Source organism: Aotus nancymaae, unplaced genomic scaffold (genome assembly GCF_030222135.1).
Source record: "Aotus nancymaae isolate 86718 unplaced genomic scaffold, 86718_ANA_hifiasm-v0.15.2.pri h1tg000040l, whole genome shotgun sequence".
Lineage (NCBI taxonomy): Eukaryota > Metazoa > Chordata > Mammalia > Primates > Aotidae > Aotus > Aotus nancymaae.
This window is the reverse complement of record NW_026988454.1, coordinates 116,910,932-116,936,826: the sequence shown is the minus strand read 5'-3', so window position 1 is coordinate 116,936,826 and position 25,895 is coordinate 116,910,932. Positions and strand designations below refer to the sequence as shown.

Below are 25,895 nucleotides of genomic sequence, written 5' to 3'. Positions count from 1 at the left end.
TTGAAAATATCAGCTCTATCATATTTCATCCCCTTATCCTGCTTTATTTTTCTTCCTAGGACTTACCATCATCAGACAATATCATGTATCTGTTGTCTACTTCTGCCATTAGAATGTAACCTTCATGAAAACAGAACCTTCATCTTCTTCACTAGTAGCCTCAGGCATGATAGGCACACAATAACGTTTGTTGAATGAATTAGTCCCTTAATAGAGACAACATGAATTAATCACTTAATTAAAACAACAGACATCAGAATATATTTCTCATGTTTGTGAAACAACTTTCAGTAATAAAGTAAAATTAATAATGCAACAATGAAAAGAAACTGATGACTCTACCAGCACAGGAGCTATAATACATTATTAAAAATTAAATGGGAAATGAGTGTGCATATTTGTGTTATCAAAGATAGGTCAAAAGATAACGTGGGCTGGGCATGGTGGCCCACACCTGTAATCCCAGCACTTTGGGAGGCCAAGGCTGATGGATTACTTGAGGTCAGGAGCTCGAGACCAGCCTGGCCAACGTGGTAACACACTGTCTCTACCAAAAATACAAAGTAGTTAGGAGTGGTGGCACATGCCTGCAGCCCCCGCTACTCGCGAGGCTGAAACAGGAGAACTGCTCGAACTGGGGAGGTGGAGACCCATCTATGTTCTAGGGGATTTTAAAAAGAAGAAGGAAAAAAAAGAAAACAGCCTGTCACAAAACACAGCCAACAGAAAATTCTACAGTCAATAATTATGCTACTAAGCTACATGAAGCATAAAAGCACAGCCCATTTTGCATTTGTAACTTGTTTCTCTCAGTGACTGAGACTATCAGAAACAAAGAAACCCACATCCGAAGCCACAGAATAGAGCCACCTGGTTTTATTCTTATCACAGGATGACAAAAATGCTTTTAGTCCCCTAAGGTCATACAGATATCCTCAACATTTGTATAGTGTTTTTTAACTAACAAAACTGTTGCATCCTTCCTGAGTTCTAGAGCGGTCAAAAGGTACAATGCAAACACTTCTTACTAAAACCTTTGCTGTCACATTTAAAGACATAGGATCAATGACTAACATAAATTTCAAAATGCTACCTCCCTTTTGTTTCCCTTTTCTGTTCTGATACTAATATAATTGAGTATGATTTCAAGAAGTTTCCAGAATCGTTGTTTATAAAAATGTTAAATCAATGCCAGCTTTGCAGTATTCATTTGTCAACCCAAAGAAAATAGAACTTCATAACAAGAAATGAGTTTTTTAAAATGTTCCAATTCTATAATAGTAATTGTAAATTAAGTGTGAGAAGATAAATACATATTTTTAAAACCCTTGGTTTTCTCTTAAAATATATATATACATTAGAATGATTAAGTTTTTGATTTCTTATCAGAACACTTTTTACAATAACTTCCAAAGCTAGTATGTAATACTTGTTGATAAACAGACGTTTAATGAACTAATTCCATGATTTAATACCATAATTTTTGTGGTTTTAGTGAAAAAAGTGAGACTTTGATAATCTAGTTGAAATCAAGATATGTGTCAAGAATTTAACAGAAACTACCACGTATACATGATCTCTGTTGATTTGATCATGTATATATTTGAACATTAATAACTTAAAGGATTGCAACTTCCAATAATTTTCATGAAAATACAATCATTTGGCAAAAATATGATCTATTTCTGTTAAAACACTGGTGAGACCCTTCCCCTTTTTTCATAAACTATTATTCAACTTCATGGACTATGTTTACATATAACATTGCAGAAAAGAGTTTCAATAATGTCATAATAATTAGAGAGGCTTAACAATCAACATGATTAAGAAAAATGGGTATCAATTTTTATATTTTGAAACATTCTTTTTAAAAACAATATTTAAGAACCAATTTCCAAATATCAATATATTATTTAATATTTCATTTATAATGTATCATCAGATCATATTTTTATATTTTAAGATAAGACCAGTCATTCTCAAGTTGGCTGCACATTAGAATCACCTACAGATGTGAAAAACATACCAATGCCAAGAACTCCAATCCCAAGAGATTCTGATTTAATTGGTCTGGGTAGAAACATAAGCATTATATTTTTAAAAAGCTTTTTAGGTAATTTTAATGTGTAGCCAAGGATGAGAATCATTGTTCTAGATTATGATCAGCACTCTAAAAACTATATATCTAAAATTGTAATTTCTGAAATTATAATAATATAATTATTACTAATATATAATTATAATTCTGCAACATGACCTAACCATGATCTAAGGGATTTAAAAAAGAATCATATTTATAATTTATTTATAAATTATAATTATGAATAATTATTTTATATATTAATATAATATATATCATACAATTATTTTACAAATTCAACCCCTAACAGAGTCACTTCTTCCCTCACTCTGATCTACAATCATCCTGCCTCTGAACTAGAGTAATGTTCAACTTGATAACCTGTAGTGTCCAGAAGGAAGCATGCCGGGGTCTGGCTATAAAAGTAAATCTTGGACCCTGGAAGAAAGAACACTAGTTCACAGCCACATTATAAGTTCTGGGTTAACTCCACCAACCTCAGAAGATCTGAACTCTACACAGGATAATACCTTTCTAGATCAGACATTTTTGGAATCCTGCTAAGGAATGGATGACTTGGGGATACCTTTGATTTGGGGTGAGTTATACCCAACCACTTCCTTATATGGTTTTTGCTAGCTGTCATGGTATAGGAATACCTTCCAGAAATATTACTGCCCACCCTACTCACTCACCTATTTTATATTAAGACAGTGCAGAACCAGAGGTCATACCTTGATATGAACACATTCTATAGAATCTGTCACCAAGAATAAGTAGGTAATGGGAAAACAACAGACACTCCACTACTACTAGTCAGATGGTCCCTGCCAGTCAGTGGGGCTATCTCATTAGAAAGTGTGGTTTCAAGATCAAAAAAATTAGAGCAAATGGACTCAAATCTAATGGCAAGGAACATACATCTCAATTTGACTGAGTGTTCATCACTGCTGCATTCTAAAATCCATGATGTAGTATGTTAAAGACAACCTATGCAGTTGTGTTAGAATCCAGTCTCTACATTCCTACTCTCCCCTTGCCACTGAAGGGGATGACCAAGATGTTCAGTTCTCCAATCATTTTCCTTTGTAGGTCATCAAGCCTCTGCTATTCAAGTGCAATATGCTATTGAACTGACCAGATTTGATCAAGGTGTACTTGCTGTCAATATGGTAGACCCATTTTCCAGTGATGCAACATGGGACTCGGTGACACTGATTCCAACTCTCCATAGGTGGAAGATTGTTGCTGGGCACATCTGAATGTAACTGGCTCAAATTACTTATCGTGAAGTCACTATTCAAAATGACTTAATTGGGCCTAATTAGGCATCTGGGCTCCAAAATCAATTAGCCCTATCTGAATTATCTGAGACACAGATCAAAATAGTCATCCTAGAGAAAGGATTTATGGAGAGACAGGTTGTCATCACTGGATCTAGAGTCATCATTAGCCTCACCCAGTATCTAAACATCAAGCTTTCTTCAGTTATGGAGACCATCAAGAACCATGCAGATTCACCCATAACTCACAATTCATCTAGTTTCTGAACAGTCAGAGATTCTGTTTTAAATAAATTATGAATGTGTAGCTGCTACATAAGTCTATCACAAATTTATCATGTTTAAAGTGTTCGAATTCCTTAGCTACTACGATAAGATCCACATTTAGTTAGCTTCTCCTTATTACATTTTGTTGGTTGTTCTTGCTCTTTATTTTCTGTTTCCAAAATAGAAAAGTAAATATTAACAAATTCCAGTTCAGTTATGTCAAGAATTTTTCAAAAACAATTATTGGTCTGAGCTTTTTTCTTGAAGGCAGAAACCAGAAGCCAAAGTTAAAACACACCCACACCTATATATACCCAAACAACACAACACAGTCCACAATCCCAAAAATTAATGTTGAGTTATAAACTAACCAAAAAAACTGGGTTCAAATAATTAATTTATGGTACAGTCATCAGAGAAATAAATAAAACTTTAAAATAGTATTGAAAAGTAGGTACCAGAAGAACTAATATAAAGCATAGAGTATACTTCTCAAATGGTTAAAACCAAGGTCATTAACAAGGATACCAAAATGTTTCTCTTAAATAGCCATTTGGCAGGCTGAGATAAGACTCACATTCATGTTCTTGTAAATTAAAAGACAAACTCACTAAAATGTTGTTTATTTTGAAAAATTGTTAATATGAGGCAGGTCTTCAAACAGGCAGTTAAAGTTTCTGGAATATTAAAAGGGACTTACAAAAATATCTACAGCAAATATTCATAGTAGTAGTATAACAGTAGTGCTTCGACATAGAGAAGAAAATACATGCATGACCAAATGTTTTCCTGAAAATCAGTCTAAAATTAGATGACCAAAGACATAAGGACTACATCTACAGTCAAGATGTAAAGAGGTTTTCCATAAAAATGAACGAGCATGACACACACAGATTCTGCAAGCATAACAAAACCTGAAACTAAAATATTGTTTTAGCTGGGAAAAACATTTTTTATATATAAGTGAATTATGGTGAGTTTCCAAAAGGCCTGAAATGCATACTGAATTGAAACAAACAAACAAACAAAAATCCCTAAAATTTGTAAGTTTAAGTAGGAAGGTAGAATAAAAAAGTAAAGTACAAAAGAAAAAGAAAAGAACATAGTAAAACTACTCATAGACACAAAAGAAGTACAGTATGTCGGCAATACAACAATTTGTTATACAAGGAAAAAAAATGGATACCCAAAGGTTCTATTCTAGGTCTCGATATGAATCTCCCCCTATAACATCCTTTACGCCACAAAATTTTCCTGCCTCTGAACTAGGGTAATTGATACAGTTTGAATGTCCCCTCCAAATCTCATGTTGAGATATAATCCCCAGGGTTGGAGTGCGGGCCTAGTGGGAGGTGTGTGGGTCATGGGGGCAGATCCTCATGGCTTGATGCTGTCCTTGAAACAGTGAGTTCATTCTCAGGAACTCTAGTTGTTTAAGTGTGTGCTCCCCCTACTCTATCTCTTGCTCCTGCTCATGCCATGAGACGCCTGCTTCCCCTTTACCTTCTGCCATGATTGTAAGCTTTCTGAGGTTTCCCCACAAGCAGATGCCAGCACCATGCTTCCTGTACAGCCTGCAGAACTGTGAGCCCATTAAACCTCTCTTCTTATAAATTACTCAGTCTCAGGTATTTCTTTACGACAACACAAAAACAAACTAACTCAGTAATGTTTATCTGATGAACTATTGTGTCCAGAAGGAAGCATTACCTGGGTCTGACTATGAAGGTGACTCCTGGGCCCCAAAAGAATAGTTCACAGCCACACTTCAACTTTCAATTGACTGTACCCATCTCAGGAGAACTGATCTCTATGTAGAGTAATATTTTTCTAGAACAAAAGTCTCCAAGAGAACTAAAACTAGAGACACTAGAAAAATCTGTCTACTCTCTGAACTCTTATTGCATTTTCTCTTCTCTACAGCAAATTGTGGGTGAGACTCTCATAAACTGCATTTTTTCAAAAGCACTTTTGGAAGTACCATCACTGCTAAAGGCCACTTCACATGAAGTCAGAACTCCTTGAAGGCATAAAGTGTCCACACCCCCAAAGCTGCTGACCACTCAACACATACAAAGCCTGTCTTGCGGCTTTAATCATAACTGACACCCAATAAACGTTTGATTAATCAAGACCTACTATACTAATATTCTCTCAAATGTTTTTAGCATCACACAAGTAGACATTTTATTTTATATGGCTTAATTTAAACACTATTTCACATACTATATCTGTACTATTTAATTCAAATGTCTTTATCACGCAACTAAACAGTAAGACCAGGAAGATTAAAAACGATGCCTTTTGTTTCTTTTGTATCTTAGGCAGTGCCTTAAATATAACAAGTACTAAATAAAGGTTTAATGATGACCATAGTATTCCATCAAATACATAGGAATGTGTATAACTCTTCAGAACATGTTAAAAAAACAAACAAACAAAAAAAACATAAACTGACAAAGGTAATGCCACGGTTTGCTTTCAAGGGAATGGATATTTTTCATTTTCCTCCACCTTACAAACAGGCAGGTCTCTGCCCCATAGATTTACCAATGATCATATAATTGCCAGATTAATTCAGTGTTACATGACTTGCTACAAATTAATAAGACCCATTAAAAAAGAAGAAGAACACAGAGCTGGGTGTAGTGCTTGTAATCCCAGTGACTCAGTAGGACAAGGTGGGGAGGATTGTTTGAAGGCAGGAGTTTGAGGTAGGTCTGGACAACACAGCAAGACTCCTTCTCTACAAAATAAAAACTCTTAGCCAGGTGGAGTGGTGTGCACCTGTAGTCTCAGCTACTCAGGAGGCTGAGGCAGGAGGAACACTTAAGCCCAGAAGTTTGAGGCTGCAGTGAGCCAAGATCATGCCACTGCATTCCAGGCTGGGCAACAGTGCAAAATCCCAACTTTAAAACAAAAAACAAAACATTATATCCAAATTAAAGATAATTAGAATCAACAAATGGGCATAAAATTCTCTATTTAAAGGCATGTGCTAATAGTTGAGGATATAAAGATAAGAGAAAGTGCCTGACCTTAAGGTGTTTACAAATCTAGAAGAGATGTCTTGTCCAGGTAGTTCAAGGGAGACAGCCAACAATAGACTTCAAGTCCTTTAAAAAGCTCATTCTTTTCTAAGATTAATGACACTTGTTCATAGTGATAGGTAATATACAAATTATTTTCATAAGAGGAATAATGAACTGTCCATAGTCAATAACAATCAAATAGGGGGAAAATGACTTCAAGTAAAAGGAGGTATTTCATTTAAATACAAGATTATTCCATCAGTCAAGAAGTTAAAGACTAGTGTGTATTCCAAATACTGTCTGCATCCTTAGAGATCTGTAGGGTGTGAAGTGACAATTATTTTTTTGTTTGATACTTACTTGAAAGTAGAGCATAAGAACACCTGATGTTCCAAGATCTTCTGCTGACCTATGAAATCGCAGAACAGCACATGAATTGCAAGAGAAGTGGGAAGATTACATATCTAAAACATTAGTGAGCAATATGGAACTCTTGAGCACTAGTTTCTGTACTTCCAATCTTTCCAGGTGAACTACAGATAACTGGAAACAACTCAAAAAGCTTTGCACTGCATTACTAATGACTCAAAGTAATAATGCCATGAAAGACAAGGCTCAAGTTGGTACAATTCATTTCACTGCTAATTGGATTGTTGTTTATGATTATCAAAAGAAATGCACTAGAATACTGCCCTTAACTTAGCATTTAGGTAATTTACTGTTACCTAAATCTAGTCAAGAATACGGCCAGTTAAAATAATCTTCTAATATAGTACATAAATATTACGTATGTAAAGTAGTGAGCATAATCAACTGCCAGTAAGTACACTAACTTTACAAAAACTTAAATAAAAGCTGGATTATTAGTTATGTCAATTAGGAAACCATTCTTTTCCAAATAACAGAAAGCTTAACCAACAGAAAGCTTAAATATGTAGGCAGTTATTTTTCTCAATTAAAATGACTGCCGGTAGGTGGTTGCTAGGATGGGTTTGGCTGCTCATTGCTATAGTCAAGCAGCACTATCTTTTCACCTTACAGTCCTGCTTTTCATCTTTATACTTGTTACCTTGTTGTCAGAGGATCACTGACATACTTTTCAACTCAAATCAACATTAAATCAGAAATGGTGATGCAGCACCAGTCACCTGCCACTTTTATTAAAAAAAAAAAAAAAAAAGCAGAAACTCCTCAGCAGACATTTAATGACTTATCTTTAAATAGAAGAACTCTGTCACATACCTATCCCTAACTATTAGGGAGATTTTAAAAGTAAATACAGTTGATCCTCATTATTTACAATCCCATATTTGTGAATCAGCCTGCTTAACAAAATTTACTTGTAACCCCAAAATCAGTACTTGCTGTGTTTTCGTGATCATTAGCAAACAAGTAGAGCACTGAAAAACCTGAGTAGCTGATGCACATGTTCCCAGCTAAGGTCTAATAAGGAGACACTCTGCCTTCTTGTTTCAGCTCTCACACAGAGATGACCACCAGAGGACAGAGACTGTAGTGGGCAGTGCAGTGTAGTGGAAGTAGCTCCAGCTCTGGAACCAGCTGGATGAGTTTGAATCCCAACTCTGGGACCTATTAGTGGTGCGTCAGAAAGTCAGTTAACACTCTGAACCTCAGTTTCTCTTTTGTTAAATAAAGAGACACTCTACCAGGATGAGTTGTTTTCCGGATTAAGATTACATCATCTTTATGAAGTGTATCTGTGTTTGTTCATATTTTCCTTAGGAACAATAGTTTAGAATGTGCTAATTCAGTGTTCATGGTGACGTTACAGAATCTAACTACCAAGAATCACAAAAATTGACAGTATTTAGCTTTTCCAGTCTCCTTTATACAGGTAGACAAGAGAAGAGTTAGGGAATGAGTGCTTCATTAGTCAACCTACAAGTGTCTGCCTCACTGATGACTCACCAGTGTTTTAAGGTGGGTTTTTCTGTCTTTGTTTTTTTGCTTGGCCTAAGACTTGGGTACTTCTCAAACTTTCCACAAAAGTTCCCCTAAGGTCAGAGAAGAGAAACATGTATACCAGACAGTCTGAGGAGTGTTTCACAAAGCAGCTTGCCATAAATGGGTATTTCTTTATGAACTTAATTTTGTCACAAAAATTCAGCCCATTTCATATTTTAAAAAGTATATTAAAATTTTTTGGAAGTTCTGTTTCTATTTTAGGATATAGAGATACACAATAATTCTTCTCTCATACCAAACACAAGTTTAAGCCACCAGAGAAGCAGCAGGAAACCTTAGGTCAAGACTTTAGCGGATGTCCTCTAAAGCTCAAGACCCCAGTGAAACAAGGCAAAGTTTGGTTGCATAGGAGGATCAGCCATGTACACAGAGAAGGTCACACTTGCAAGGCACATGTATGCAGGGCCCACCTAAGATTAAGGTTGAGAACTAAGAAATTTCCATCCTGTCCCCACTGCAAGCTTCACATCCAATAATGAGGAACAGCAGTTTACTGCTGGGGGAAGAGCAAGAGTACAGAGAGAAATTCCCTGTCTGTGGTGCAACCTTACTGGCACTGACGAAAGCTGTCCTAAAGGAGCTGGAACATTGGGAAAAACCAGAGAGCCCATACAAAGCACAAGGTAACATTATTTTCTACTCGAGGTAACTGAAGCCTGATGTACTAAAAATGAATGTAGAAACCAAAGTCCACAATAGCTCAACTACTGATTGACTCTACCATTCACATTTAACAAAAGAAGAGACAAGCCTATTTCCAGGATTAAATGGTCCAATGAGCATTTCCTTGAGTGTCACACTGGCACTCATATCTACCCAAAATGAATAAAGGTAAGCTATATCCCAACCACTTTTAGGCACATGTCCTCAGGACCTCCTAAGGCTATGTCACAGGTGCATCCTTAATCTTAGCAAAATACATTTCTAAAGTGACCAACACCTGTCTCAGATATTTGGGATTCACACAGTAAATAGTAAGACCTGAGGTAAAATCCTGGCTGCATCTGTTTTTAAATTACTTAGAAACTCTGAGCCTAAATCTCTGATTCCATGAAGCACAGGTAAATCTGGGCCAGAGTAGGTTGGATCCTGGTTGTTTCCAGGTAAAGTGAACACTGTGAACAATGGAAGGTAAGTACACATGCACCTAGCATAGTAAAATGTTTTGCTACCAGAGCTAAGAGCAAAAGGGAAAGCTTAGCTTAAACTCTGAAGAGCCTTCAGTGCCATTCAACATCATAAAGAGATTTAAATTGTTTCCAAAAATCAGCCAGAAGTTGTTAGAAACTGATCAGATTCTGCTGATCTGGTGCTGAAGAAACACAACTGGACTTGTTAATTCCAGTGGCAATGCTGAACTCTGAATGAACGATTTTAATGTAGTGATGAGTATAAAGTTCTGATTGTAATGGATCAGATAATTTTAAAAGGAGTACACAAATAGGGTCCACATATTTTTTCTTTACAATTACAAAAACATTCATATAATTTTAGAGCTGAAATCTGTCTCAACTCATTCATTCACAGATGAGGAAAAAAATTAAGCCAAATTAGTGTTATAATTTGGTCTCACATTAACTCCATGACTCATTTTTTTACTACTCAAATGCATTCTTATTTTCAGAGTCAAAACTATGCTGCTGTTACACATAAAGCAACCCAATTATTCTGTGGAAATAAAAATCATTCTAAATTATTAAAATTATTCTAAATGATGAGGAAAATTAAATTTATACTTAAAACTATAAAAAAAGGCTCCCGGATGAAATAAACATTGGCTATGATCCAAGTGTGTGTAGCATAAGATGCTACATTATTCCAAATCAGAATTATTCATTAAATAAGCATTTATTGAGTGTTTATTGTAAGAACTATCCAAAATATTGCTTGAACATAAAAAAATGTTTTTATATGTTCAGGTCCTATCTTAAATTTGCTTACAATTTAATATCAGGGTTTAGAGTCTTTTAAAAGCATTTTGTATGACCACAATCTATAAAAATATCCAATCAAATTATCTGGAGAAATTTGTGGAAAAGCTCTTCAGATTATTCTGCAATAGCTCCTTGATAAGCAACCTTAATAATCTAAGAGTCTCATTCTGTAAAATGTAGTTTTACTATTTTCTAGCCAGAACTGTAATACATTTAAAATCTGCAAGTCATCCTATGATTTCAAGGACTGTAGTCAAAGCATATGAAAATAAAATCAGTTAAGAAGGATATACTGCTTGCAATGTCATTTTTTTTTAACTTATAAAGTTAAGTTTTAAACCAGTATATAAAGAAGATGTTAAATAAAATTATTTACTTTTGAGTCTGGCAGCTCAAAATAGATCCACAGGGCACAGCCCCAGGGGGTGGAATGGTCACACATTAAGTCAGACTCCTGGAGCTTGCCTTCATACTTCCCACTTCTCCCTTTCAACACAGAAAGTTAATAGTTGCCTCACTTTGATTTAGGACAGGCTATGATTTAAAAAAACAACTCTTGGTAGACTTCTAGGTAAGAAAACTTACCTCTTAAAAGGGCATACTATCAATATTTTAATAGCTACAGAGATGTTATCATTCCTCGGGCTGATAGAACAAGAAAAAATCATTTTTGAATAATTCTATAGGCATTGTCCTACACTGGATGCAAATGTGAGTCTTGTTGAATTAAAGACAATTAAAAACTTTGAGTAGTACTTTGTGTTTCCTCAAATGTTTTTGGATTAAAACCAAACAGTAACATGAAATTTTCCTCAGTCTACAAATAAAGAACACATTCCCCTCCACCACCAACTTTCTACAGAAAAACTTTGCCCTCTCCAGCCAAATAAAATGTTTATGTTAATTGACTGTTGACTACATCCACAAATCCCCTGTAGGTGAAATCAGTTCAGTGAAATTCTGTTTAAGGAAACTAAAGCCTATCTGTATAGTTTATCATAATCTTTAAAAGGTGTGTTAATACAAAATAAAAATGACTACTGAAGAAAGGTGCTTAGGTTAGTTTTCTTTTTCTTTAAAATTCTGAATCTAGTAGTCCCCTAAATTTGTGTTGAGAATGTGAATATGGTAATTTGCTTTTACTTAACTTAGATACTACAACTACTTTTACTTCCAAAGGGCCTAATATTTCTCTAGCAGCTTCACAGCTGTCATTTCTATTAATACAAGAATGCTAGCATGACTTCCCTCTCTTAATTTTCTTTTCCAAAATGCAATGGAATGTCATATAACTTTAATTCTGTGATATGGTAAGTCCAATATGCATGACAATAATTTTAAAATCAAGACACTTCCTTGAGGAATAAAGAAAGAGCACAGAATCTAGAGCCAAACGTCTTGGTGGTGTCGAAGTGTTATAATATAGGCAAGTCAAGTAAGAGCTCTGAGACAGTAACATTCCCATACATTGGCGGTAGAATGAAAAATGACATAGTGGTTCTATAAATGGTAAAGTATTATATGCATGTTAGCTACTGATGTATTTTAATTTCTAGTAACTGTCCAAATTTCTGAAAGGCATTCATTTTTTGTATCTGTATTAGTTTTAAGCATGAGCACTAAGATGTTGAAAACAAATTTTAATAAATCTCAGGGCACTAATTTAGCAGAAGGTACATACAATCAAACGAAAAAAAGCAACCTGTCATATGATTTTCTAAAATGAATATCTTAACACTATAAATTGCATATAAACTTACACATTGTTTTGTTGTTTCTGTATTTTACCACACAAACAAGGCAAAAATACTCTTAAGAAATATTTGCTAGAAATAAAGGCAATACCAACACTGAATAAATATAAACAAATATGCTAAGTATACCTACACAGAAATCAGTACATGCTATTTTTAATCAAAACCCAAAACCACCATGGCATTTTTCTGTCTTATAACTGAAGAAGACCTTTCAAACCAGTGTCCCCAACTTGAACAGTGAGTCACTTCAAAACTGATAAAATATTAAGATGTTATGTAATACCAACACCTAGCTGTCATAAAATGCAGATGACTATTCGATATTATTCCCTTCTGGTAAGGCATTCACAAAAATTCTACTTGCTTTTTTTTTTTTTTTTTTTTTGTGAGACAGAGTCTTGCTCTGTCACCCAGGCTGGAGTGCAGTGGCACAGTCTCAGCTCACTGCAACCTCCGCCTCCCAGGTTCAAGCGATTCTGCCTAAGCCCCCTTAGTAGCTGGGATTACAGGTGCCTACCACTATGCCTGGCTAATTTTTATATTTTTAGTAAAGATGGGGTTTCACCATGTTGGCCAGGTTGGTCTCCAACTCCTGACCTCCTGATCCACCCACCTTGGCCTCCCAGTGCTGGGATTGCAGATGTGAGCTATTGTGCCCGGCCTCTACTTGCTTTTTAAAAAGTGATGGGATTCCAGTGGAATATGGTCATTTATTTATCTTTATAAAATATTATCTTTACATTACCCTGTATTTATCTGTAACAATCCAGCCCATCTGAGAGTGTAAAACTCTTTGAAGCAAGGGATCACAATTATGATTAAATAGGAACACAACTGATGATTTATGATTAAATAGAAACCCAATATGCCCAAAAAAAGAAAAAAAAAGAGTCTGAAGATAAATCCCTAAAGATATTTTTAAAAATTAGTAGTTGAGGAATGATATTGGCTATACTTCAAATCTGAAAAACACCATGAGACAAAAATTCAAAACTTATCAAAAACTTCTCAGCTTCAATATGTGATGAAATAAAGATGTATATAAAACATATAGACGTCCAAGTACTGGAGAAGGTACACACTTAGAACTCTATTGGTAAATTATTTGTGGATTTCTTCAAAAAACATATCTTTTATAAACTTAAACAGAACATTTTCTCCACTATTTTAAGCACAAACAGCATCAAAGTAACATGTACTAACCATTACATTTTTGCAAATACAAACACAAGCTCATTTTATTAATAAAAGCATTTAACACAGTATTGAATATATACAAGGCCCTGTGCTAAGAGCTTTATAAAAAAAATTTCATTTAATCTATAAAACTAGTGTTTCACCGAGATTATCTGCTTTATGCATGGTCACATATTGAAGAAGGAGAATTTAAATCAAACAGGGTTTACCAAATTCCAGAGCTGATCTCTGTTACCTAAGAAAGCCAGGCACTTATTAAATGTTTTTATCACTGCTATCTGTCATCTGCAGTACATGCAGAAGTTTATTCCTAATGGTTCTAAACCAACCAATAACTGTAAACCATATTCTGTCAACTGAGACTTGGAATCTTGGTGTTGGGGAGAACTTATCAGCAAAGAGCCAGAAAAAGCCACATACAAACTTCAAAGCCTAAGAGATACATGCTTCAAAGGCATTAACACTTCTTTAACTCCTGCCAATAGCAAACTTCAATTTAACTGTCATCTTTTAGGGGAAGACATCACTGATGCCCCCACCATGTATAACCAAAAGAATATTACAATACTGCTCACTTTGCACTATCAATACCTAATTTATTGTTCTACTCACCTCACTGCCCTCTGCCTTTTTACCTTTGTGCCCCTGTTGCCCAAAGAGTCACTAGAAAATAGTGCATCTGTTTGTGGCCCCAGTGGGTTGATTGGGGATCTAAACCAGTAATTCTTTCATTCAGGTATAAATAGAATCCACCTGACTCATAACTTTTCATTCTAGCTTACTTCAGCAACTAGGCTTCAACATCCCAAAGTGAAGAAACCTGAAAAAGACATTTTTTTTTTTTTTTTTTTTTTCAGCAGATTGCATCTTTATTCTTAATTATCTCTTACATGAGCACCATCAGTTTAGCTTACAAACTTGACCTTTATCCATTTAGGAATGTGGTACAGGTATCATTTGAATTTTTTTTTTTAATTGCATTTTAGGTTTTGGGGTACATGTGAAAAACATGCAAGATTGTTGCATAGGTGCATACGTGGCAGTATGATTTGCTGCCTCCCTCCCCTTCACCTATATCTGGCATTTCTCCCCATGCTATCCCTCCCCAACTCCCCACCCCCCCGCTGTCCCCCCTTCCCCCCCAACAGACCCCCGTGTATACTGCTCCCCTCCCTGTGTCCATGTGTTCTCCTTGTTCAACACCCACCTATGAGTGAGAACACGTGGTGTTTGATTTTGTGTTCTTGTGTCAGTTTGCTGAGAATGATGGTTTCCAGGTTCATCCATGTCCCTACGAAGGATGTGAACTCCTCGTTTTTAATGGCTGCATAATATTCCATGGTGTATATGTGCCACATTTTTCCTGTCCAGTCTATCATCGATGGGCATTTGGGCTGGTTCCAGGTCTTTGCTATTGTAAACTGTGCTGCAATGAACATTCGTGTGCATGTGTCCTTATAGTAGAACGATTTATAATCCTTTGGATATATGCCCAGTAATGGGATTGCTGGGTCAAATGGAATTTCTATTTCTAGGTCCTTGAGGAATCGCCACACTGTTTTCCACAGTGGTTGAACTAATTTACAATCCCACCAACAGTGTAAAAGTGTTCCTATTTCTCCACATCCTCTCTAGCATCTGTTTTCTCCAGATTTTTTAATGATCGCCATTCTAACTGGCGTGAGATGGTATCTCAATGTAGTTTTGATTTGCATTTCTCTAATGACCAGTGATGATGAGCATTTTTTCATGTTTGTTGGCCTCATGTATGTCTTCTTTTGTAAAGTATCTGTTCATATCCTTCGCCCATTTTTGAATGGACTTGTTTGTTTTTTTCTTGTAAATCTTTTTTAGCTCATTGTAAATTCTGGATATCAGCCCTTTGTCAGACGGGTAGGCTGCAAAAATTTTTTCCCATTCTGTTGGTTGCTGATTCACTCTAATGACTGTTTCTTTTGCCGTGCAGAAGCTGTGGAGTTTGATTAGGTCCCATTTGTCTATTTTGGCTTTTGTTGCCAATGCTTTTGGTGTTTTGGTCATGAAGTCCTTGTCTACGCCTATGTCCTGAATGGTTTTGCCTAGGTTTCCTTCTAGTGTTTTTATGGTGTTACGTCTTATGTTTAAGTCTTTAATCCATCTGGAGTCAATTTTAGTGTAAGGTGTCAGGAAGGGGTCGAGTTTCTGCTTTCTGCATATGGCTAGCCAGTTTTCCCAACACCACTTATTGAACAGGGAATCCTTTCCCCATTGCTTGTTTTTTTCAGGTTTGTCAAAGATTGGGTGGTTGTAGATATGTTGTGTCGCCTCTGACACCTCTGTTCTGTTCCATTGGTCTATATCTCTGTTTTGGTACCAGTACCATGCTGTTTTGATTACTGTAGCCTTGTAGTAGAGTTTGATGTCCGGTAGTGTGATGCCTCCCGCTTTGTTCTTTTTGCTTAGAATTGACTTGGCTATGCGGGCTCTCTTTTGGTTCCATATGAAGTTTAAGGTGGTTTTTTCCAGTTCTGTGAGGAAGGTCATTGGTAGCTTGATGGGGATAGCATTGAATCTGTAAATTACTTTGGGCAGTATGGCCATTTTCACGATATTAATTCTTCCTAACCATGAACATGGAATGTTTCTCCATCTGTTTGTGTCCTCTCTTATTTCGTTGAGCAGTGATTTGTAGTTCTCCTTGAAGAGGTCCTTTACGTTCCTTGTTAGTTGTATTCCTAGGTATTTTATTCTCTTTGTAGCAATTGTGAATGGCAGTTCGTTCTTGATTTGGCTCTCTTTAAGTCTGTTATTGGTGTATAGGAATGCTTGTGATTTTTGCACATTGATTTTGTATCCTGAGACCTTGCTGAAGTTGCTTATCAGTTTCAGGAGATTTTGGGCTGAGGTGATAGGGTCTTCTAGATATACAATTATGTCGTCTGCAAATAGAGACAATTTGACTTCCTCCTTTCCTAGTCGAATACCCTTTATTTCTTTTTCTTGCCTGATTGCTCTGGCTAGAACTTCCAGTACTATATTGAATAGGAGTGGTGAGAGAGGGCATCCTTGTCTAGTGCCAGATTTCAAAGGGAATGCTTCCAGTTTTTGCCCATTCAGTATGATATTGGCTGTCGGTTTGTCATAAATAGCTTTTATTATTTTCAGATACGTTCCGTCGACACCTAGTTTATTGAGAGTTTTTAGCATAAAGGGCTGTTGAATTTTGTCGAAGGCCTTCTCTGCATCTATTGAGATAATCATGTGGTTTTTGTTTTTGGTTCTGTTTATGTGGTGAATTACATTTATAGACTTGCGTATATTGAACCAGCCTTGCATCCCCGGGATGAATCCTACTTGATCATGGTGGATAAGCTTTTTGATGTGCTGTTGTAATCGGCTTGCCCGTATTTTATTGAAGATTTTTGCATCTATGTTCATCATGGATATTGGCCTGTAGTTTTCTTTTCTTGTTGAGTCTCTGCCGGGTTTTGGTATTAGGATGATGTTGGTCTCATAAAATGATTTGGGAAGGATTCCCTCTTTGAAAAAGACTTTTTAATGTGCAGCCCTTCTTACTGAAATACTGAACAGTGGTTAAGAGTCAACAATTTAAATCTGGGTTCTTCGATTAACATTCTACGTGATCATAGGCAGGATTACTCATTGCTGTGATCCTCAGGTTTGTCAACAGGCATAAAGACAGATTCTAGTTATAAAACAGGAGTGTAATTAATACATGTTAAGTAGTGCCTTTCTCTAAATAAATCAGAAATCAATCTTTTACATCTCTGGAGTTTGGTTCCTCTCTTATGACATAAGGGTATTTAAGTATATTGTTATCAAAGATTCTGACCTCTTTCTTCCAAATCTATAATCTATGCTCCAAATCTAGGATACAGACCATGAGGCAGGTTAAGAATCACTGAGCATAAAATGAAGTAAATAAGAGAAAAATTGGGCAAGAGGAATATCAACAGCCATAATGCAGCATAATGTTAACTGCTTAAAACAGCTTTCACTTTTATGAGTTATAAAACAGCACCTTTACAAAATACTCGAAAAGAAGAACATAGTTTTTAGTAACATGCTCTATTTTAGAGGAACATTTATAAAAACACTTTTATATCTCATCTTCCTGATGTTCTGAAACTAAATTATATTCTCCAAAAGTTTTGCACATATATATATGGAAATTTTATTAGACTGAAATTAGGTACAGAATAAAAATAAAAATAGCCATTCTTTGAAATACCTACCTGAAATATCTTCATTAATTTCTCCTCATTCATATTCTCCAAATGTTTTGCACATATATATGTGGAAATCTAATTAGACTGAGTTAGGTACAGAATAAAAATTAAAATAGCCATTCTTTGAAATACCTATCAGAAATATCTTCATTAATTTCTCCTCACACAGTTCATCTAAAATGTTACTTCTAAACCAGGCATGGTAACTAAGGCCTGTAGTCCCAGCTACTTGAGAGGTCAAGGTGAGAGGATCACTTAACCCCAGGAGTTCAAATCCAGCCTGGGCAATATAGTGAACCCTCGTCACTTAAAAAAAAAAAAAAAAGTCATTTTCTTGTCCACATTTTTGCTGAATACTAGATTGAGTTATTTATTTACATAAAACTTCCTACTATATCACTTAACATCTAATAAAAATTGTTTATTGTGTTATAGATACTGTGTATGTTTGTAGATGTGTATGTCTGTGTACACATATAATCTTTTTACTACTACATTGAGCTGCTGCATTAGTCCGTTCTCATACTGCTATAAAAAACTGCCCAAGACTGGGTAAGTTATTAAGGAAAGAGGTTAAATTGACTCACAGTTCAGCATGGCTCAGGAGGCCTCAGGAAACTCACAACCATGATGGAAGGCAAAGGAGAAGGGAGCAAGGCATCTTCTTCACAAGACTGAAGGAGGAAGTGCCAAGCAAAGGCAGATCACGAGAACAGCATGGAGGAAACTGCCCCCATGATTCAATTACCTCCACCTGCTCTCTCCCTTGACAAATGGGGATAATGGAGATTACAATTCAAGATGAGATATGGGTGTAGACAAAAAGCCTAGCCGTATTGGCTCCTAAATGGCAGAGGTTATTGTTTTTCACTAACCTTGTTATCTCTAGCAGCAGTACTCATGAGTTTATTACATAAACTAACAGATTTTGAAGGCATTCTACATAAATACCATGGTGCTAGGCTATGAGGTAGACTCAAGTGATTTTTAAAAATGGTAATTTTTAGGCTATGTATTTATCATGAAACCAAATTTTTATAAACCATCTTCAGAATCTGGATAAATTATATGAAAAATAAACTTATACTGAGAAAGAGATAAGTCTATGATTCAAAGATTCACTTTATAGATACCAGTTAGTCTCATGTGGACAACATCGGGCTTATTGCTAGACTGACTGGTTTCCTTTGAATTACTTTAGAGTCTTTGGGGAAAAGGTGAAGGAAATTTCTTACTATCGGATGTCTCCAATATAATTGAATTTATTTTTTATCTCCCAAGTATTGACTCAATCTGATTGTTCACCTTGGTCCCAGATTGGTATTTAAAATGGTATCTTGTCTAATAAAATTGCTTTTGAAAGTGACTAAGTAAATTTACACTCAGAAAATAAGTACTAGTTGTATTCTCAAAGGCACAGTGGTTGTTGAGAATAAGTCCATCCTTTCTCTCTGAACATAATTGTAACAGGTTTCCTGTTTTTTGATTTTTTACTGTACTTTACTGTAATAAATTTTAATGCATCAAAGGTGCTGGAGCTGATGTCCTCAAAAAGTATTCATGATAGAAGGAGTTAATGCCTGTAACAAACATTCCAATGTTCAGTGTTGAGTATTCTGAAGGAGCCACAACTGCTACTACAGTCCAATAGAGCTTGTAGAGAAATCGTTCATTTGTTTGCCTTTCTTATTTATTTTGAGTCCATAGGGATTATATAGAAATAGCTCATTTGTTTGCCTTTCTTTTATTTTTATTTATTATTTATGTGTTTATTTTTAGAGACAGAGTCTCACTCTATCCCCCAGACTGGAGTGCAGTGGCACAATCCCAGCTCATTGCAACCTCCGCCTCCCAGGTTCAAGTGATTCTCATGCCTCAGCCTCCCAGACAGCTGGGATAACAAGCACCTGCCACCACACCTGGCTAATTTTTGTATTTTTAGTAGAGATGGGGTTTTGCTATGTTTGCCAGGCTGATCTCAAACTCCTGACCTCAGGTGATCTGCCTCCTTCAGCCTCCCAAAGGGCTGGGATTACAGGTGTGAGCCACCGCACCCGGCCTGCCTTTCTTTTTTAAATACACTTTTTTAGAGCAGTTTTATGTTCACTGCAAAAGGTTTCAATTTTTAAGTGGTAATTCCTATATGATATTTGATCTTGGAAAACTTAATATGAAGTCTCTTATGTAATAGGACAGGGATGAAGGCTGTATTTCTTTTTTGGATGACTTATCTTTACTTTGAATATAAAAAGCCATGGGCACAAAAACACAAAGAGATACAACTACACACCTACCAGGATGTCTATTTAAACAAGGAAAACAATAAGTTTTGGTCTGTTGTGGAGGAATTTTAATCCTCCTGTATTGCTGTGGAAATACAAAATGGTGCAGTCACTGTTGAAAACAGTTGGGTGGTTCCTCAAATAATTAAACATGTAATTATCATATGATCCATCAATTCTACTCCTAGTTATATATGCAAAGAACTGAAGACAGACTTACACAGGTATTTGCGTATCAATGTTCACTGCAGCACTATTTACAATAAATAGCGGGAATGTGGCAACAACCTAAGTGTGAAAAAGTGAATGGATAAACGAAATGTGGTATATGCATACAATGGAATATTATTCAGCCATAAAAAGGAATGAAGTAGTGATAAATGCTACAACATAAATGAATCTTGAGGGTACTGTACCAAGCAAAATAAGCCAGATGTAAAAGGACAAATAGTATACGACTCCACTTACATAAAATATCTAGAATAGGCAAATTGATAGAGACAATATAAATTAGTGGTCATCAAAAGCTGGGGAGAAAGAGGAATGGAAAGTAACTGTAATACATACAGAGTTTCTGTTAGCTATTGTGTTAGTCTGTCTTCATGTTGCATAAGGAAATAACTGAGACTGGATAATTTATAAAGAAAATCTAAACAAATTTCCTCATAGCAGAAGGTGAAATGGGAGCAGGCGCATCACATGGCAAGAAAGGGAACAAAAGGGAGAAGAAAAAGGTCCCACAAGCTTGAAACAACCAGATCTTGCATGAACTCAGAGCAATAACTCACTCAACACCAAGGTGATGGCACGAAGCCATTTATGAGGGATCCCATCCCATGATCAACAACTCCCACTAGGCCCCACCTCCAACACTGGGGACATTTCAACAAGATCTGAAAGGAACACACATCCAAACCATATCAGGTATAATGAAAATGCTTTGGAAAATATTGTTCAGTGACAAAAAGAAATGAACTATTAAGCCACAAAGACACAGAGGAACCATACATGTACCTCGCTAAGTCAAAGAAGCCAATCTGAAAAGGTTACCTATGGCTACGATTCTGATACAACATTCTGAAAAAAGCCAAATGATGGAGATGGTAAAAAGATCACTGGTTGTTAGGGGTTGGTGGGGGGTGATGAAGAGAAAGATGAAGGGATGAATAGGCAGACACAAAAGTTGTTGCAACAGTGAAACTATTTTGTATGATAATGTAATGGTGGATACGTGTCATTATATATTTGTCAGAACCTATAGGATATATTTGGCTCCTCAGTTTTAACAAACATGTCACACGAATGCAAGACGTTAATAAGTGGGGGAAAGGCAAAGTACATGAAAACACTCTATACTTCCTTTACATTTTTCTGTAAACTTAAAACTTCTCATAAAAAAAAGTTCATAATTTTTTTTAAGTTTTAGAAACAGTGTGATGATCGCACAACATTGTAAATGTAATTAATGCCTGATTTGTATGCCTGTAAATGGCTAAACTGTAAATTTCATGTTATATATATTTTACCACATTAAAAGACAAACCATTCCTTTTTTAAAAAAATAAGAAAATAATCCTGTTATTCTAGTGGGGGAAATGGTAATAGTGAATCACAGCCCAATGTACAAATTGATGAAAATCTTCACAGAAAAAATTCTCACCAAATATTACTCCACTATAATAATGAGATTTAATTTTATTTTTTAATGCTCCCATGTGAACAAAAACAATATTTTGAAGGATCTCTGGTTGCATCAACATGGAAAGCCCCAGAGCTCCCAGGTAGTTCCTCTTACAACTAAAAAATCCAGAACACCACACAACAAGAAAAGCACAGGACACTGTTGAAAGATAGAAAAAAGAAGGCTGACTGCCTAGGGACCTCACAATTTCAGAAAAAATATGGCAATGAGTCCCCTGCATCTCCTCATTGCCTCCCAAAAACCCCAAACAGGGTCATGCAGAAGACTCCAATGTAGAACCACCAAGAGGCAGAGACAAAACAACAACAACAACAAAAAAGCTTCAAGAAAAGCCTGCTCCTAAGTAGCAAAGGAATGAGCAGAAAAAGGGTGGGCAAACAACAAAAAAACATTTTTGGCAATATCTGCCTGACTCCAGGAATCATCAATGGAAAAACAGTTTTACCACCCACTTTCAGCAGGCCAAATGGTATATTAAATTTCCACTCCAAAAACCTCTAACCTATTCTGTCCTTGCTGGTATCCTAACTTACCCACCAACAGTCAATCAGGAAGTGTGGCAAGCTAATTTTCCATCATCTACCAGATAGGCTGGGGGATTGTCACTGAGACAGAAGCAGGCAGAACTGATTTTACATTTCCCTCTGTGGATCACATTCCTCCAACTGATTAGTGTCTACATGGTGCATCAGCAAGCTAAGCCTCATCCTGACCCAGCAGCAAGGAAATTTATTAAGAAGGAAATCCAGGACCAGGCATGGTGGCTCATGCCTGTAATCCCAGCACTTTGGAAGGCCAAGGCGGGCGGATCACCTGAGGTCAGGAGTTCAAAACCAGCCTGGCCAGCACGGTGCTGGCCAACATGGTGAAACCCCATCTCTACTAAAAATACAAAATTAGCCGGGTGTAGTGGCACACACCTGTAGTCCCAGTTACTCGGGAGGCTACGGCAGGAGAATCTCTTGAATCCAGGAGGTGGAGGTTGCAGTGAGCCAAGACCATGCCATTGCACTTCAGCCTGGGCAACAGAGTGAGAATCCGTCTCAAAAAAAAAAAAAAAAAGAAGAAGAAGAAGGAAATCCAAAGCACAGCTAATAACCACTATGCCTGTTGTTAGTGGGGTAGTGGGGCCCAGTAAAGATCTGAGCCTGAACTCCCACACAGCAACAAAGAGACCCTACAAGTAGGGGCTAATTAGTATTCTGCTTTCTTCCTACCCCTGGTGTCACTGATCCCAATAGGAGCTGGGTCTCCATACCTACCCAGAAGTAAAGAGACTTGTGAAAACTGATTATGTAAAATGGAGATTTTTTTTCGGTCATATCCAAAAAAAGAGTGGGAGGAGTCTTAGGGAAAAACATTCTAGGAACTATCTGGAAAGCCCAATCCAGAACCGCAACAGCCTGTCATGACTTTAAGATTACAAGGTTTAGCTAGAAACTGCCACTCACCAATCAGAATTCACCAGCCCCTGCAAGACACTGCCAACACCAATGAAATTTCCAAAAAAATTACATAAGCTTTCTCTGTTCCCCTAATACTTCTCCTTTGTTCTTCAGACATACCTAGGGGCTACCCCAGTTTGTATGTTCCGAACTGCAATTCTTGCTTGGAGACTTGTCTTTCTCTATATATATTTATTTTATGCTGACAGACTGAAGAGGCAGTGTCAAGCAGGGTTACTCATCCCTCCTACTCTCCACTCCAACCATCAGGATTAGCAGAGCCCAGAAGGGAGCAGAGTCCCAACCCACGCTGCACCAATGCAGCCAAAGAAGGTGAAGAAATGCAGAGCTGGTGGGCACTCCACTTCCCCATACTACTCCTGGTGGCAGTGGGCTCAGCAGGAGACCGATGTTAAACCCAAACCAAAGGCAAACAGGAAGGGAGGTAGACCACTTTCGCAAGTAGGCATCAGTGGGCTAAGGAGGTGAACATGCACATCCTGTCTGCAAGGGCAATGTAAGTCAGTGTCCCACTTTGCTGTGGTGGTACTGGGGAAAAGGGCAGGTAGTCAGAAGGTGAGTATATACTTACCCAGCCCTCATGTTCATGTTACACATCAACAGGCAGCCTAGCTGCTAAAAAAAAAAAAAAGAAAAAAGAAAAGAAAAAAAAAAGATGCAGACTATCATAATATCCAGAAATCACTGTCATCCCAAGAACCCGGAAATCATACCATGAATGAGAAAAAACAACTAACAGATGTCAAAACTAAAATGAATCAAATGTTTAAATTATCTGACAGGATTTTAAAGTAACCATCAAAGACATGTTTCAAAAAAACTTCAAAATTCTCTTTAAAAATGGAGAATCTCAGCAAAGAAACACAATTTTAAAAAACAACCAAATAGGAATTATAGAACTGAAAAATATCATAACCCAAATGAACTCAATGGATGGGCTCAACATTAGAGTGGAGATGACAGAGAAAATCTCCGGGCTCAGATGGTTTCACAGGAAAACTTTACCACACTTCTATCAGATTTAAAATAGAATTAACATCTAATAAGGTTCAGTACACATGCTTCCAAAATAGTTTAAGCTGGAAATTTTGAGAAAATCTCAGAAGCAGGTAGATCACTCTTACCTTCCTCCTGCTCTTCTCCCCTGACCCAGGTCATAAAATCTAGAAAGGATTTTCTCACAAACCCCTGAAGCAAGCCATAAGACACTCATCTGAGAGGTGTCCTTCCTACACTCAGAAGAAAGGAACATCCTGGTCGCTGATGATTTAGGTTCACAGAGAAGAATCTGAATTAACAGACCTTGCTATATTTCCTCCAGTTTGTTACCATTAGGTCATACTTTTCAATCCAATCATACACACACTATCTACTTCTTTATCAAGTCTAGCATTAAAAGAACACAGGTTTAAGCCAGGAACAGGGTGTGCACTCCAGTAACCCCAGCTACTTCAGTTATTGTGGCTCGTGGATACCTTGAACCCAGGAGCTCAAGCCCAGCTTGGGCAACATGGTGATACTTTGTCTCTTAAAATAAAAATGATGACCAGATGCAGTGGCTCACACCTGTAATCCCAGCACTTTGGGAGGCCGAGGCGGATGGATCACCTGAGGTCAGGAGTTCAAGACCAGCCTGGCCAATATGGCAAAGTCCTGTCTCTCCTAAAAATACAAAAATTAGCTGGACATGGTGGTGGGTGCTTGTAATCCCAGCTACTCAGGGCTGAGGCTGGAGAATCACTTGAACCCAGGAGGTGGAGGTTGCAATGAGCTGAGATCACCCCACTGCACTCCAGTCTGGGTGACAGAGGAAGATTCTGTCTCAAAAAAAAATGACAACCCACACACAGATTTACCTTTCTTCAGGTTTCTTTCCCTTATGAGGGCTATGTGCTATGTAAAACTTCTGTTATATAAATGTATCTTTTCTCTTGTTAATCTGTCTTTTGTTATATGGGTCTGAGCCATGAACCTAAGATGAGTGAAGAAAAGACATTTTTCCTCCCCAACACATCAATTTTACACAATCTGTTCCAGAAAATAAAGGATGAGGGAAAATACCTGATTTTATGACTATTATTAATTACTCTTATATGAAAATACTGTACAAAAAGACCAAGGCACAACAAAACCAAAGGAAAGTACAAAACTAGAAAATGACAGACTAATAGTTCTCATGAACTTAGAGGCAAAATCATCAACAAAATATTAGCAAATCAAGTCCAGCAATATAGAAAAATAATTACAGCAGTTCCCCCTTACCATGCTTTCACTTTCTGAGGTTTCAGTTATCTACTGTCAACTAGGGTCAAAAAATATTACATGGAAAATTCAAGAAATAAACAATTCATAAGTTTTAAATTGCATACCTTTCTGGGTAGCATGATGAAATCTCACTCTGGCCCACCCAGGACACGAATCATCCCCTTGTGAAGCAGGTACACACTTCTATAGGACACCTGCCCATTAGTCACTTTGCTGCCTTCTAAATTATTCTGTCAACTGTCACAGCATCACAGTGGTTGTGTTCAAGTCACTTTTATTTTATTTAATAATGATTCCAAGGGCACGAGCAGTGATGCTGGCAATTCTAATTCGCCAAAGAGAAGCCATAACGTGGTTTCTTAAAATGGAAAGGTAAAAGTTCTTCATTTAACAAGGAAAGGAAAAAAATCTTAGG

General features: G+C 36.8%; 1 protein-coding gene across 7 annotated transcripts in view; it reads right to left on the bottom strand.

The window, feature by feature from the left end:
- Window positions 1-25,895, bottom strand: part of SUPT3H (SPT3 homolog, SAGA and STAGA complex component) — a 513,545-nt gene that overhangs the window by 325,929 nt on the left and 161,721 nt on the right. Inside the window, exon 2 of one of the 7 annotated variants that reach the window (XM_064361003.1) lies at window positions 7,023-7,071. The exons of the other annotated variants lie outside the window; for them this stretch is intronic. The gene's annotated coding sequence lies outside the window, so the exon portion shown is untranslated. The remainder of the gene's footprint in view (window positions 1-7,022; window positions 7,072-25,895) is intronic. 7 annotated transcript variants of the gene reach the window in all.